General features: G+C 45.5%; 1 protein-coding gene and 1 long non-coding RNA gene across 5 annotated transcripts in view; one reads left to right on the top strand and one right to left on the bottom strand.

Annotated features, from left to right (window-relative positions):
* PTPRE (protein tyrosine phosphatase receptor type E) overlaps positions 1-16,902 on the bottom strand; it is a 179,385-nt gene that overhangs the window by 142,546 nt on the left and 19,937 nt on the right. The window lies entirely within an intron of this gene.
* Positions 5,315-11,813, top strand: LOC134731116 (uncharacterized). The gene is made up of 2 exons (XR_010113219.1): positions 5,315-8,925; positions 9,014-11,813. It is a non-coding gene; the product is annotated as an uncharacterized LOC134731116 (long non-coding RNA).

The following is a 16,902-nucleotide window of genomic DNA, read 5'->3' as shown; positions in this document are numbered from 1 at the left end:
GCCCTTAGGTTCTGTCGTGCACGAATGCCCCACTTGTTGGGCCAATGCTATTGCTTCTAATTAGACTTCCCAGCCCCAATGCCCATAGGAACTACTTCCTCCTCCTTCCACCCAGAGTCCACAGCCAGGTCAACCCACACACACTCATACACCATGCCCAATACTGCCACCCCAGCAGTGGGCACGGTCATTCCAGTCTGCCTGTCCAGCTCGTGAGGAACAGGCCTCCCTAGCTCTGTTCTGAGACTAGCAAATGTGAGGCTGGGAAGGTCCGGAATTAAGAGAGTTTGGAGAAGACCAACAAAATCCCCTTGGGAAGTGCTGACCAACTGCAGAATAAAGTGGTTGAGTCTCTCCAATACCATCTGCCTGAGCAAATGAAATCAGAGTCACCTCAGCTGCCCTGGAAGCCTCCTGCGCATTCTAGGCAGCAGAACTTCTGGGGCTTGGGGTGTTGGTGGGTGGAGCTTCCCCATGACCACCGCATTGTCTCACTGTAGGTGGGGTCTTCACCGACCTTCCTTCAACCTAGACTCAGAGGCAGGCCAGGAGGTCCCAGCAGGTAGCCGTCTCCCTCCTGCATGGGAGAAGACGACGGGAGAGTTCTCGCATGCACAAAGAGCTGCAGGAACTCATGGAGCCCCAGTGCCTTCCAGGCTGGTGGCAGAGACACTCTAGGAGAGGATTAGCAACCTACTCCTCAACTCGAGGGTTACAGGGAGTGTGAGAGACTGGCAGCCAGGCAAGTTTGGGGGTTCCTTATAAATAATTTTAAAAATCGTCTTGAAACAGTCCAGACTTTTAGAGATGAATAAATACCACTGTGACGCTCAGAAAAACAAATTTATGAAAAGTTGCTATCGACAAGAGCACTTTTTACTCTGAACTACACATTTAGGAATGATTTCCTTACATGACCTCTGGAGTTTAAACAGTCTTACTGTTTTCATTAGACAGGATGTGTGGATGTCTGGCAGAGCTGGGAAGAGAAGAATAAAACATATGAAAACAGTGTTGGTGTTTCCATGAGATCAAAGAGATAAGAAAGTCACCGGTTTCCTGGCCCATGTGATTAAAATTGCTTCCGAGTCTCAACAGTGCCATGGTTTTATGATAACAGATGCGGCCCTGAAATTCCTGCTCTTGTATGAGTTTTTTAAATTGTGGTAATGTACATGTAAAATGAAATTGAACATTTCAACCCTTTTTGAGTGTACAGTTCAGGGGCATTACGTGCATTTACACTGCTGTACAACCATCATCACTACCTAGCCCCAGTACTTCTTCCTCTTCCCAAACTGAAACTCTGTCCCTCTTAAACATAACCCTCCATCCCTCTCTCGTCAGCCCCTAACACCCACCATTCAACTTTCTGTCTCTACAAATTTGACTACTCTAGGGACCTCATGTGAGTGGAATCATACAGTATTTGTCTGTGTGTGACTGGCTTATTCCACTCAGTATGTCTTCCAGGTTCATCCGTGTTGCAGCCAATGAGAGGAGCTCCTTCCTTTTTAGGACGGAACAGCATTCCATTGCATGTATGACCACATTTTGGTTATTCATTCATCCCTTGATGGACATTTTGTAGGATTTGGTTTTTAACCTAAAGACAAAGGATCAAGTTGAGTGCCCACAAAGGCATAGCTTTGTTAGTTGATTTGCTTTATAAATCGAGGATGTCGTACAATTTAAAGAAAAACATACTTTAAAAATTTCATTTTAGACAGGTTGATGAACAGCACCCAAACCTCTGATCACCTTTCCTCAACATTCTTCCGTTTCTGATAGTGATTAGAGCCTCAGTTTGCTAGCAGATGGAGACAGATTCCTTGGTTCTCTGTGCTTAAACCATCTTCCTGGATATCACAGCTCTCCTTCTGTTTCTCTCATTCTCATTTCTCTGACATGGTGGTCTCCAGCTTCCTTCCATGGCAAGTGACACTCGAAACGCTCTTGACTGGACAATAGGAAGCTTGGCCTGCATTTCAGGGGAGGCTGACCTATTTTTTTTTTCTATGAGATAAAAAGACATTCAGCTCTGCAGATAAACATCAATATTTTGCCTGTTTTCTTTGCCTTTTCCCTTACCGGTGACACAGTCTGGGCCACACTGATGAGATCAAGGGTTGCCCAACTTCTCACTGGTGGCTCTGCCCTGGGCTCAGCCCTCACCTGTCCCCTACTCTGCAAATCAGAGTGAGGGATTCGGGGCTTGTGGCCACAAACCAAGGAAGTCTGGATGTACAGATCGAGCCTTCAGGAACATCAATGGGAGCTTTAGTGAGATGGAGGGGGTGGGAGTTGTATTGTAGAAAGAGCAGGGGAATGGAGATCTGGAAGTAAATAAAAAACCAAGAATGGTTATTTCTTTCATCAATCAAGGTGGAAAACTGGCTGTCCAGAAACCAAGTGCGGCTAGGAAATGGCTCCTATTTAGCCTACCTGGTGTAAGATTTGTTTACATTCATTGTTTATATTTTTAAATTGTAGCATTTCACACAAAAATCTAGGTGCTCAACTTCTCTTGAAAAATCAGAAGATGTGCTCCTGTGAGCCCACAGTGGGCTGAGCCTGAGCAGGGCACCCCTGTGGCCGGGATAGGTGTTGCTCCCCTCGTCTCAGGCCCACCTGGCTCCCCTGGCTCATGTATGATGACACCTGCCTGACTCTTGCATTTGTGACACCTCCTGGGGCTACTGTGTCAGGGCCCAGAACAGAATGGACCCTCAATAAATAGGTGTTGCTCCCACAATTGCTAAATGGCAGCTGTTCAGCAATGCTGACATGGGGAAGGAGTAGGCAGAGGGGAAGTTTAATCTGAAGTTCTTGATTCTAACATTTGGAGAAATAGCCCTGCCAGCCCAGTGGCAGTGACCTTGACCTCAGATGCCACAGGGCCTCCACCTCCCACCAGGCAGGGAAGACTCACTCCACTGCTCTTCTCCATCCCAGGCGGCCTGCACATGGTTAGCACATCGTTCTCCAGGACACAGTACATCTAGGACAAGGCCCTGCCCTGCCAGCTTGGTGCCTCCTGCCCTGCTTGCCGTTCTGCTCTGCATGGACTCACTGGGGGAACCTTTCTTGTCTTCAAGCATTTTCTGGACACTACCTGCCTGAGTGCACTGAGGGTGCAGATGAGAAGGTACAACCCTGCCTGCAGGAAAGTCATAGTCTCCTAGGGGACACAGACAAATGAACTGGGTCACAGCACCTTGGGACGAGTGTCAAGGCAGACAACAGGCAGCTGGGTGCAATGGTGTAAGCCTGTAATCCCTACTACTCAGGAGGCTGAGGTGGGAGGATAGCTTGAGCCTGTGAGTTCAAGGCTAGCTTGGGCAACAGAGCAAGACCCTGTCTCAAGAAACGATGGACAATAGGCCTAGAACTTTACTCTGTCTCCTGACACTAAGACATCCATCTGGGACTCAGCTGTGTGTTCAGTGCCTGGCACCAAGCCTGCCCAGCAGCAGAGGTGCAGCAACACCTGATGAAGGAAGGAATGTGCTGGGTGCAGGGGAAGCAGGGGGACTCTGCCAGTGCAGGACAGAAAAGAAGTCCCTGGGGGCTTCCCAGAGGAAGGCAACTTGAATGAGAGGTGCATGCAGGGGACCAGCCCGGTGCACAGGTGTGGTCCATCAGGAAGGCTGTGAGCCTGCAGTACCTCAGGGATGGTGGGATGTGAGCTGTCCTAGGGGTTGGCTGGGCTCTGGTAGAACCCTCATTCACTGGGCTAGGCAGACTGGATTATTGTATGAGGGAGACGAGGAACTTCTGGGGTGTTTATTCAAGGAAATGCCAAAGTCAGAGCAGAGTGTTTAGAGAGAGGTCCTGGGATGGGTGTATAGGATGGGCAAGAACCTCGGCTGGGTGAAGCTGTCAGCCACCTCAGGTAGCTGGCATCCTCTTGCCTCTTCCTGTCTCCTGCCTCCACCTGCTCACATCTGCCTGCACCTGCCCGCACCTTGCTCCTCTTACCTCCTCTTGCCTCCTCCTGCCTCTACCTGCCTCCATCTGCCCACATCTGTCTGTACCTGCCTGCACCTGCCTCTTCCTGTCTATTCCTGCCTCCACCTGCCCACATCTGCCTGCGCCTGCCCTCACCTGCTTCTTCCTGTCTCCTCCTGCCTCCACCTGCCTCCTCCTGCCTCCACCTGCCTCCACCTGCCCACATCTGCCTGCACCTGCCCACACCTGCCTCCTCCTGCCTCTCCTTCCAGAGCCTATCTCTTCCTTCTGCTCGTCTTGGCCCTGCCCCTGCTGGGCTCAGCTTGGGCCCACTTGCCCTAAAAGCCCCACCCCGAAGCCTTGGCTCATCCTGACCATGTGGAAGAGCAACCCAACTCCTTGGGTTGCTCTTTCGATTTCTGTGTATCAGAACTAGACTGGAACATGTTTTTTTTTCTCCATGTATCCTCCAGCACACCTGCACCCAACTGGCCCTTCAGATTTGTGCCCAAATTGCTAACGACAGTGAAGAATCCTGTGTTTGGGCCTCTGGCTTGTTTTTATTCTGGAATAACTAGACTTAAAATGTGAGATCCCTGTTTGAAAAGTCACATACTTCATTCATCTTCCAAAGATGAAAACTAATATGCACTCGTGTTTGCCACAGCAGAATGGGAAGTTTGCTACAGCAGAACGGGAAGTTTTAAAAGTAAAGCATGATGAAAAACCAGAGGATTCCAAGATGAATTCTTTAACTGCAGGAATGATTCCCTTTTATTAGTAAGAAGAAAAATTTCTCAAGTCATGTTACTGAAAAAGCTATAACATGAACCACAAATGATTTCACTTGCTGAAACGTCTGGAAAAGGATTTCAATGGCATGTTATGCTATTTAAATGTAATGAATGATGAGGGTTAGTTCATATTCTTTGTTCAAAAGGCATTCATAAAATTTTTTTCAAAGGGAGGGAAAAATGTATCTGTAGTGGCCAGCTTTGCATGCTGGGTTCCTTGCGTTCTTCAGCGAAGATCTGGTAACACACATCCAAATTTACTCCAATGCAGAGTGCCCTGCTTCAGCGAAGATCTGGTAACACACATCCAAATTGATTCCAATGCAGAGCGCCCTGGGATTGTCAGGGTCCAGGCAGGGTCAGAGAAGAGAGACCTGGGTCCTGAGGATGAAGATATTGCCTGCTGGCAATCTCTGCTCTAAGAAAGGTGACTGGCACTGCTGCTATTTAACCAATTCCAGGTAGTTACAATAGCATTGATACTAATTTTATCAATTTACACACTCCCAATCTGTAGCAAAAAATATATATATATTAAGAAGTAATATCGATGTGAAATATGCCTTAAAGCTATAAAAAGTAATATCAATTCTAAAAATGTTTTGAATTGAAGAAAATACAAACTTATTTTTCAAAAAAAGTCAATTTTTGTTTATTCTGTCTCCCCAAAATTGCCCAAGCTAGCCTTGAACTCACAGGCTCAAGAGATCCTCCCACCTCAGCCTCCTAAGTAGCAGGAATCACAGGCTCACACCGCTGCACCCAGCTGCCTGTCGTTTGCCTTGACACTCCTCCCAAGGTGCTGGGACAGGGTGAGGGGAGCCCACCCTGTCAGCTCACTTGTCTATGTCTCCTAGGAGACTATAACTTTTTTTCTAATTGTTGACTCTATCCAACAATTAGAGTCCTGACTGATCAGTGAGAGCTCCCTGATTGGAAACAAAGAGTGTTTCAGTGACACAGCACACTCCCCCTAATTAAGGGGCTGCTATGCTGGCTCCTTTACAACGATTATCTCATTCAGTGATCTTTTTTACTTCTGTCAACTCCCTTCACAGGAAAGAAACTGGGTCCCCAGTACACAAGAGATTTTCCACACAGTCATGGCAGCACTTGGCAAGAGGCAAGGTCTCCTGTGACCTTTAAGCCACATCACACCCTAATTGACTGCCATCTTGAAATATAAGGGAATAAATATTTTCCTTCTTTCTTTTTTTAAAAAATGTGACAGAGTGTTACCTACTTGAATTATTCTTACACCTTCATGAATATATCCAGGTCACAGGCCACAGAGATAACACACATGCATGTACACACACACACACACACACCCCTTACGAGTAGCTTATTTTACTTTTATTTTTTTAAGACAGAGTCTCGCTCTGCCGCCCAGGCTTGAGGGCATTGGTGTGATCTCAGCTCACTGCAACCTCAGCCTCCTGGGTTCAAGCGATCCTTCCACCTCAGCCTCCCAAGTAGCTGTAATTACAGGCATGTGCCACCACGCCCATCTAATTTTTGTATTTTTAGTAGAGATGGGGTTTCACCATGTTGGCCAGGCTGGTCTCAAACTCCTGACCTCAAGTGATCTGCCTGCCTTGACCTCCCAAAGTGCTGGGATTACAGGCATGAGCCACCACGCCCAGCCACAAGTAGCTTATTTTAAAAAGTATAAGCAAAAAAATTCCCCCTTTTCTCTACCGAGATATTGATTCTACCTGGATCAGAAACAACCCTGGGGCCTCTGTTTCTTCACGTGTAAAATGCCATCCCTGGTTCCAGCTCAGAAAATTCAGGATTCATATTATCAATTCCACTCATGGTTTAATTTGGGCAAGTGTGGAGTTGCAAATCACCTGATTTTCAACAATTCCAGTATGAGTGGATGGTACAGAGTACTGGAGAGGAATTTTAATCAAGTGACTCATGAAGAGATGCCCTTTTTTTCTTCCTAGGGGAGGAAGAGATGCAGATTTATAAAAAGCCATTATCATGTGAATAAATACAAGTTAAGCCACATTCTTGAAGGCTTGATGCCATGAATAAAATGATGCAGCTAGGTCACTGGCATCAACACCTTCACCTTGCATTTATTTATTGTCCAGGCATTTTCAGGAGTGAGAATCTCAGAGTTAGATCTGCAGGGAATGGAACTGCCTATGGAGCGAGAAGGACTGAGATTGGGGGTGTTGTAGAGTCTCAGATCTCAACATCCGTATCGATTCCTAGACAGGCCACCTTCACTGCAGCAAGAGTCTTTAATAAGGCCCTTTAGAGAGCAACAGCAACAAACAGCCATGTTTAAACTAAATTAGAATTAGAAATCCTCAGCTACTTGCCAACTAGACCATCCTCCAGGGGACGATGGTACTAAATATTCAGTGAGTCAGGATGGGAGGTTCTGGTGGGGGGTGGGTCACAACATCCACGAGCCCTGGGTTTCAGTCTCTTCAATAGAGTTACTACCATTAGAATAATTCATGACACCTCTCAGCCCCACGGACTCTCTGTAAAATGGGACAACACTTCCCTTATGGGATTACTGCAAGGGGGAAGCTGGGGATGCTGGAAGACTTTGTGATTCTAGAGCCAGATTCTCTAGAGCCAGGAGAGCCCAGGGCACCACCTTCTACCCCTATCTGAAGACGCCTGTGGAGTGGGCTGTCACTTCCAGACAGAAGCAGGTTGAGGCCCTGGAAATTCTGTGTCAGAAAGAAAGGCAAGGACCAGCGGTCCAGGCAAGCCCAGACACAGAAAATACACACTATTAATTAATACCATAACATCTATTCATAACATCTACAACATAAACAGCTCAAATTATGTCAAGTTCCAAAATATGTTTTTATTAAAAAAACCAGCCCCCAAATCCATACCCATTTATGAAACGTGACATAACCTTTGCTGTGGGGTTGCCTCTCCCGTGCTGTGGTGAATGATGTTTGTAGCTAGTGGTTTTGTCTTTTTAAAGTGTAAGATAGAAAATGGCACTGTCCCCCTTTACAAGATGACATCAACCCCTGGGATATCTTACAAATGGAGAGTGACTTCCAGATTTTAATAAGAAATGAAAGTTGTATCCCATTTGATGAATGAAGGGCTAGGCCACAGCTTGGAGACGCAGAGACGGTTTTTCCTATGCAGAATGCTTTGTCGTGAAAGGAGAGTGCATCCCAGAAGCTGCATGCCTGAGCTCAGAGGCAATTGTCACCTGCACATTAGGAAGGCACCTGGGGTGAGAGCAGAGGGAAGAAGGCCTCGATGGCAGACCCAGAGAAATCGCTGTATTTGCTTCACAGTTAGAGGAAGGAATCATGCAGCTCTGAGGCGTAGTCTAAATGTTTGACCCCTTTGCATCACCCCTTCCGGAAGCTTCTACCTTATGGTGGACTTCAGGTGGAGGGGTCCCTGTGAATGTCTGGGTTTGTAGCAGTGCTTGATGTGCCTGGGCACTGAGGGGACACGGCAGCCCTCAGGGAGGGACTGTTCAAAGACTGATGCCCCCAGCACAACCCTGGGAAGGAACAGGAAGCGTCATCAAGCCAGGGTACTCCGCAGAAGAGGTCAGAGAACGTGCCCTCGGGTGGAGACAGGGTCCTGCCAGGGAGATGAAAGGGTCCCCGTGGGAAGAAAGGGGAGCAAAGGATGGAGTTGCAGGGCCCAGATGCCGCTCAGGCTGGGAGGAGCTGAGTCACAAACAGCTGTCCACAGAGTGGCCAGCTGCGTGGAGACACAGTGGACATCCATCACCAATCTGGGAAAGGACAAGAAGGATCGGTTGCCCCTGGTAATGGGATTCAAGCCTGGGATGTGGGTTGGGCTGAAATGATCTCACACGCCCACCAGCGCTAGAGCCTGAGATGCCCTGGGGTTGATTTTGGTCACAAAAGCTCTGCTTACTCCTGACACAACTGCATCCTGCCGCCAGCAAAGGCCACGTTTGCACCACGGGAGCTGGAAGCCCCAGCAGCCTGGGCAGTGGGAGGGGCAGAGAGCGGGCTAAGGAAGAAGCAGGGTGGAGCCTGGAGCCCACACCCGACAGACTCAGAGGGGACTGCTGGGGAAGACAGCACTGTCAGTCACGCATCCTGGTGCCAGCCTCTCCATGGAAACGGGAGGAGAGAAGGGCAAACACAGATGGGAGCACCTGCTAAGAAAAGGGTTTGCAAATGCCACAGAGGTATGTAGAGGCACGGACAGGGATTGGGGAGGAGTGGAGGCTATGCTCATAGCGGGGGCCCCAAACGTCAGCAGCCCTTTCTTCACAGGCTTAAAAATGGAGGCTCCCAGGGGGCGCTGCCCCGAGAGCTGGAGCCTTAAGGGAACCCACCTCCTGAGGCCGTGGCTCACGGATGACCACCGTTCCATGGCTAGAAGCGTCATTCCTTCCTTCCAGCAAGTTCCCACGCACATATGCTGACCACCTCCCAGGTGTAGACAGTGCCCAGAGCCCCCAGGCACAGAGCGGGGAAGGCTCGGCCCCTGCTTCCCGGTGCTCCACAACCTCAGCAGAGCAGGCCAGTGGGGTGGCGGCGAGCTTCTCCTCCTTCCCCATGGAAAGGAGCATGGGGTTGAGGGCTGGGAGACTGGATTCTAACTTACTGTCCAGTGTCCACGTGTCCAGTGTCGAAGCCCCATCATCCCCCAAAGACGTGACTTATCCTTGGGGATGAGTGTGGCATTCTGGGAAACTCAAACCGTCACCGAGCTTTCTATGAAGTACTTAGGTTTTCCAATGTAGAGAGGTAGCCCAGCTCAATTTGAGGATAGCGTCTTACTTACTGAAAGGCAGATCTCAAAGCCATGTCCCAAAAGGCAGGGAGTCTGACTCTCTCTTCAAAGCAAATAGATATTCTAACACATGAAGGACAAGAATATCACCTTAGTACAACAAGGTTCACATTCAGGCTCTCAATGGTGAAGCAATACAATGAACACCAGTGAGGGGTGAACTCCTCTGCAGATATGGTTGGTGATCTGCAACCTCAGTGAACACCCCTATAGTGCAAAGAAAAAAGGGAAATCAAACTTCATCTTTTTTTCCAAGATTGTCCTCTGCAAAGAACCTTCATTTCAGAAAGCCAGAAGTTTTCAAAACAACTGTGGGAAAGAAAGATGAGTGAGTTACAATCACCAGTTGTGTGTGTGTGTGTGTGTGTGTGTGTGTGTGTGTGCGCGCGGGGGGTGGGGGGGAAGGGGGATAATGTATGTTTACAGGAGTTGTTTAGCAAGTGTCTGTGCTTTGTAGGTTACAAAGTATTTTCTTTGATATGACTTCATTAAATCTCAAATCGGGATTATCATGCCCATTAGGGAAATCGAGGTTTAAGGAAACCACAGGACTTCGGTAGGGGCCTGGAAAGAGAAAATTTAATCCAGACCTTCTAACTCCAAACTCCAAGCTCTTCCACTCCGCCACCTGGGGTGGATTTGTCAATCCCAGCTAAGAGAGGTCACCCTGGACAACTGCATGGAGGAAAATAATGATGTATGTTTAGCATAACTTTCTCTGTTAAATGCCAGGGAGCCTTAGATACATTCTTGATATTGTTATTAAATAGCTTTTTAATATTAATTTGTGATTATGTTTGCAAGGAAAGTCCTAGGAAACTTAAAATATGCTATACATCTGAGCACATTTTTATCGCACATCAGAATTCTCGCAGAGTTTAATTGGGCCCATGGTGTAAACAGTTCCTCATTTTCATCCAGAACGCGTGGCATGCTGTTATGTTTTCAGGAAAGAGAAAATTATCTTAATTTATGTAAAGAGTATTCCTAAAGATATGTATAATGTAGTCCACGAGGATTAAACACCAAATGTGTAAATATCACAAAATTATCTCAGCACATATTGTCTCTGAAATGGAAACAACTTTCTTTGCTGCAAACAGTCACTCAGGAGAGCCTTGAATTTTGTCATTTTGCTGTTTATGTGTGTATGGAGGGGGTGGTAGGCAGAATCCAAAAATGTCCCCCAAGATTTCCAGTCCTGTTTTTTTCCATCAAACAGTAATCCAGGTACCGTTGTGAAGGGACTTTGCAGATGGGATTATGTTTGCTAAACGGCTCACTGTAAGTAGGGAGATTATCCTGGATCATCCGGGTGCACCCTGTGTTACCACATGAGCCCTTAAAGGCAGACGAGGAGCAAGAGAGCCAGAGAGATGAGGGAGAAAGGGGGTCAGAGAGACTGGGAGCACATGGCGGGCTTTAAAGATGGAGGAAGGAGCCACCCGCTAAAGCATCGGGACAGCCTCTAGCTCTGAGGACCTCCCCCAGCCCACAGCCTGTGTGGAAGCTGAGACCTCAGTCCTACAACCTCAAGGAACTGCATTCTGCCAATACCTGAATGAGTTTGGGAGTGAATTCATCCTGAGCCTCTGGAAAGGCACATGACCCTGCAGCCCGTCAACTTCGTCAAGTGAGACGATGAGCAGAGAACCAGCTGGGCCAGGCCAGGCCCAGGCTTCTCTGACGGTGAGCCACTGAGTGAGTGGTACTTTGTCACTGCTGCGTGAGGAATCTGAGCAGGGAGTGATGAGTGGGAGGGTGGCATGAGCACACACAGCTGCAAAAGAGCACAGGCGCCCTTCTCCACCCTCTTGTCTCTGTTGCTGCAGGGAAAGCAGAGTAAAAAACTGCAGCTGCAATGATGAGCCTGCGTGCCATGCGCAAAAGGCTGGAGAGAAACTCCGTGCAGCCCTTCTTCGCCACTGTTCTTACCGTTCCACCTGTGTATGTCTTCATTTCCCCAGAAGAACTGTACACATATGGAAGGGAACAATCTTTTTTTATAGCTCCTATACCCCAAAACATAAGCACTTAACGTAAGTTTGCATATATTTGGCCACAATAGGCCAAATATAAAATTTAGGACATCCATTTATCGATAAAGCTAATTCTAAAGCAACAATATCAATAATTAACACATGGCAGAGTTCTTCAACGTGGCATGTTAATTTTCAATATAGACTTTGCGTGTAATTTGCTTTTTCAATGTTTTTTTCTTTTTGATTCGAGGAGGACAATCATAAGTTGAATTCAAATAAAAATAATACAGAACCACTTTCTGTGCCCTATATTCCTTCTTATATTCCTTAATAGAAGAACTGCAAAATAAAATTAATATATTCGTCATAAATAAGCTTTATGGTTCCAAGAAACGTTAACCATTGAAGACGGTATTGAAACTTGACTCAAAGAATGAGTGATGACTAAGTCAAAACTTGGCTGACCATATAAAAGGGTTCACAAAAGTCTTTTAAAAATATCTCAAATAGTTATAAACCATTTTTGCTAGGAGATGAGTCCCTACTGGGAAGCTTTGATGAAAAAAATAGAGATTAAGGCAGAAAAATATATCAAGCCCATGGTGTTGTGGAGATAAACAGTAATAAAATGTGCATGATAAATGATGATAAAATACACAATCAGACTTTTGTCCTGCATTAAGAAAAAAACTCCTAATTCCTAAGGTGGAGTGGGGTCATTTTTCCGGAATATGTTAGTTCACATTTTCCCCACAACCTAGGATTCCTTCCATTTGGGTAACGATGCAAAGGGGGTGGTAGAGTTTCAGAAATCAGAATAGAGAAATGGCTTGCTGCTCCTGGGAAGGGGGCATAGGAATGCCCACACTTGGCATTTGGAAATCCCTCTTCATATACGAAAAACAGAAAGAAAGAAAGATGGGGTGGGAAATATTCTATCACAGGCCAGCTTCTGCCTTGAGGCGGACTTTGAGCAAAGTAGACGTGTCACGAGAAAAGGCAAAAATGTAAAGAACATTTTAAAGTCAGTGTGTCTTTCAAAGGTTCTTAATATTTTTTGGAACACGAATCCTTTGGGCCATTTAGGGAAACATCATCAGAATAATGCTTTTAATTGCATACAATAAAATATATAGCATTAACTACCCAATTTTAAAAATAGGCAAAAGATTTGAACAGATACTATTAAAGGAGATAAACAACTTTATATACAAATAAGGGCCTGAAAAGATACTGGACACTGTGAGTCACTAGGGAAATGCAAATTAAAACTGACATGAAATACTACTACTCACCTGTAAGGATGGCAAAAACTTACAAAGGAAAAAACAACTGGCGGGCCGGGCACGGTGGCTCATGCCTGCAATCCCAGCACTTTGGAAGGCCGAGGCGGGTGGATCACGAGGTCAGGAGATTGAGACCATCCTGACCAACATGGCGAAACCCCGTCCCTACTAAAAATACAAAAATTAGCTGAGTGCGGTGGCACGCGCTCGTAATCCCAGCTACGTGGGAGGCTGAGGCAGGAGAATCGCTTGAACCCGGGAGGCTGAAGTTGCAGTGAGCCGATATCGCGCCACTGCACTCCAGCCTGGCAACAGAGTGAGACTCCATCTCAAAAAAAAAAAAAAGTAAATAAATAAAAAATAAATAACTGGCAATAGCAAATGTTGGCAAAGATGCAGAGCAACTGCTAGTGGAAAAGCAAATGGTGAACCCATGACAGAAAGTAGTTGGGAAGTTTCTTATAAAGTTAAACACACTTAACATGTGAGCCAGCAATCCCATCCTATCTACTTATCCATGTGAAATGAAAACCTAGGTTTATGCAAAAACCTACGTGCACATGTTACAGCCATTTTATTCATTAAGTGCCTCAAACTGAAGACAACCCAAATGTCCCCCAACTGGGAAATGGATAAACAAACTGCGCTACATGCATACAACAGAATGCTACTCAGCCATAAAATGGAATGGACTATTGATACACACAAGGATGTTTCTTAAATCCGTGTGCTAAGTGAAAGAAGCCAGACTCAAAAGGCTATAAATAATTCCACATATATTACATTTCAGAAAAGGCAAAATTACAAAGATAGAGAATAGATCAGTGGATACCAGGGTAGGGGTGGGGTTACGGGGTCTGACATAAAGGTGCATGATGACAGATTTTTTTTTTCGGGGGCAGGGTGGTAAAATGTGCGTGTCTCGATAGTGTTACTGGTTATACAACTCTGCATTTGTTAAAATTCATGGAGCTGTACACCAAAATGAGTGACTTTTACTCCAAGCATGTAATTTAAAAAATAAAATCTAAAAACAATGCTTTTGTTTTCTTTCTTTCTTTTTTTTTTTTGAGATGGAATCTGCCTCTGTTGTCCAGGCTAGAGTGCAATGGTGTGGTCTTGGCTCACTGCAACCTTCACCTCGCCTCTCGGGTTCAAGCGATTCTCCTGCCTCAGCCTCCCAAGTAGCTGGGATTACAGGCACACACCACCACATCTGGATAATTTTCATATTTTTAGAAGAGATGGGGTTTTGCCATGTTGGCCAGGCTGGTCTCCAACTCCTGACCTCAAGTGATCTGCCTGCCTCAGCCTCCCAAAGTGCTAAGATTACAGGTGTGAGCCACCATGCCAGGCCTAAAAACAATGTTTTAAAGGCACAGAGGATACGTAGGATTACAAAGGAAGCCAATTACTTGGAAATAAAAGTGCAAATGTTTTCTCCATCTAGATTTGCAGGCCTTCTGAACTCTACTCACAAACTCTCAAGAGAACCCACCCGCTGCAGCCTGTGGCTCCCAACTCTCCTGCCTACGCCCAACAGGGAACTGGGGATCCGTGTTCCAGGGAACCCTCTGGAAATGTCACATTCAGTTAGCAGATTCTTGAGGGCGGTAACTATGGTTTTCAGATCTTTGTGTCCTCTGTACCTGGACCAGGTAGAGACTTGATAAATACCTGTAGTTGTTAAATAAATGAAATGTTTATCTTTGCTGATCTCTTAAAAATAAATCAGTTTTACCTACTTGCCATGCAACTCACACTTCCAAGTAATTTGCTTAAAATACTTTATTATATTAATATTAAGGATTTATATAATAATTCAGATGTATTAAGGGATATGTAAGTTCACTATTTACACAGCATACATCATGGAAGACATTAACCTGAAACATTACAGTTGACTGAACCTAATTACATAAGCCGCTGTGAATGCAAAGTACCCCCTAATTTTATTTTACAATGCATATTAAACTCATTCCTCCAAATACAATGGTTTCATATTGTAGCTTGAAATGTAAACCAGTCCAATGTTTAATTTTGCTTTTAAGATTAAGTAGCACGTGTGTAATTTGAAAGTGACTTGAAACAGCAAGCAGTGTCACTGGGCTTACAATTAATGAGGTGTTGTCAATTGCAAACAAATTGAATACATAAAGCTGTTAACAACAACCTCTGTACTTAACAGACATTCGCTTTCCGTAGCTACACAGCTAATCTTTGTTTTCCTGTGTGAAAGGCAACTGACCATGGCCTTCGTGTCTGACATGTTGTCAGTGTTTTGTTCAGCTACAAATATTGGGCTGAATGAAGATTGATATAAAAATGAATGCTGTGATGTTTTCCTAAGTGAATTCATCAATGAGGCCTCATCTACCAGTGTGCTTTCCAAGATGTTATTTGGAAGGTAGATATAAATTTCCAAGTAAACACCTCCAAGTTTGTACCCACAGTACGATGTTTGCTGTTCACTCAATCAGCGTTGTAGATGAGTGCAGGATTCCAGATAAGCCTATGAGTCTAACCCAGCACAGCTAATCTGTCATCCATCCAGGAGACATGAGTCTAGGTGCATGGAATTAAGCCATTAAAGCTATGCAAAAGGGGAAATGAACTGGCACTGAGCACTTCCGAAAGAAGGAAGGATACATCAATTCAACCGATGGTCCCTGTACATTTGAAAACAGTAAAAGAATTATATATCTGCATTAAGTTTCCTAGTATTTCCTTCCCACTCAGGAATTCCAAGCTCCAAGGAAACAAACACAGGCCTGTTGATAGCAAACAAGATTTACTGAAAGAGGGAGCAGGACAGGAAACAAGGGCACAGAGATGACCAGATAAACAAAACAAAAACTCATCAGAGAACGTTTCTGTGTTAAATTAAAGGAATTTTAAAGTCTGTTTGGATGCTGCATGAGACAGGCTGGCCAGATAAGCGTAAACAGTGAACACTGATGATGGGAGGTTTGTGAGTCATCCACTTTACCCCTCTTGAAGTTTTGCTTTAACTATAAATCTGACGGTCACCACTAATGCAATTTACAATCTTGAAGAAAAAAAGCAAATCAGGGTTCTTATCTCCAGGAAATCAATATTCTCTCTAATAGTTTTTGAAGAGTGCATCAATTGTGTTAGCCAAAACACGATGATGATTTCTGTGTTTTATACTTAAATGCAATATGAAGTATGGAAAAAGCTGTTTAAAAGAAAGCCATCATGCTTTCAACAATACTATACAATAATAATAAATAATGAGTCATTCATTAAAACATACCAGGTAAATAGGTATTAGTATTCTCCTTTAAAAGTACAATCAAATCAAGAAAGTGATTCCCTTTCACTGATACGACTAAACTACCCACTCAAAAATGTTACTTTCTGAGTTTTCTTCAGCTGTGTATTTTACTCAAAGACGTGACAACCTCCAAATCACAGTCTCCAATTCCAGAAGGTGGCACAAAACTAGCTGCCCCAATTCCCAGGCAGCACCCCCTCCAGAAGGCTCCTCTCCATGAGGAGGGGGACTGTTCAGGTCTGCAGAGATGCCCTGGGTTGGGGAGACAAACTGGGGCTTGATCCCAGCTCTGCTACCCTCTGGTTACATGGCCCTGAACAACTTAGTTTCCATCTCTGAGCATTGGTTTTGCTAACCATAATATGGGCCCACATCTTACATACATTAAAACTGAGAAAACTCAACCCCGCTAAGTGGATCCACCGTTACCCACTATGCCCTCTCATGGGGAGTGTCTTGCCACATTGAGTAGGATTCTGGTGTTTAAAGGAATACAAGCCAGTACTTCATCTGGCATCAGCCAATGATAGTTGTGTGTTCCAATGCTGGAGGAAAAAGTAGCTGAGTTAGACATATGGAGAAATACGCTACTGTTCAACATGCTATCTCCCTAATGGTGAGCGAGAACCCAACCCCCGGGGGGGTGGGGGGCATCCAGTGTACCTGCCTGCCATTGTCACTCTCCAGTGTACCTACCTGCCATTGTCACTCTTGGATTAAGAGAGACCTGGCTCAGTGGCTCATGCTTGTAAACCTAGGACTTTGGGAGGCCGAGGCTGGCAGATCACGAGGTCAGGAGT

The sequence above is a fragment of the Pan paniscus genome, chromosome 8 (genome assembly GCF_029289425.2).
Source record: "Pan paniscus chromosome 8, NHGRI_mPanPan1-v2.0_pri, whole genome shotgun sequence".
In the NCBI taxonomy this organism is placed as follows: domain Eukaryota; kingdom Metazoa; phylum Chordata; class Mammalia; order Primates; family Hominidae; genus Pan; species Pan paniscus.
This window is presented reverse-complemented; position numbering and strand designations above follow the sequence as displayed.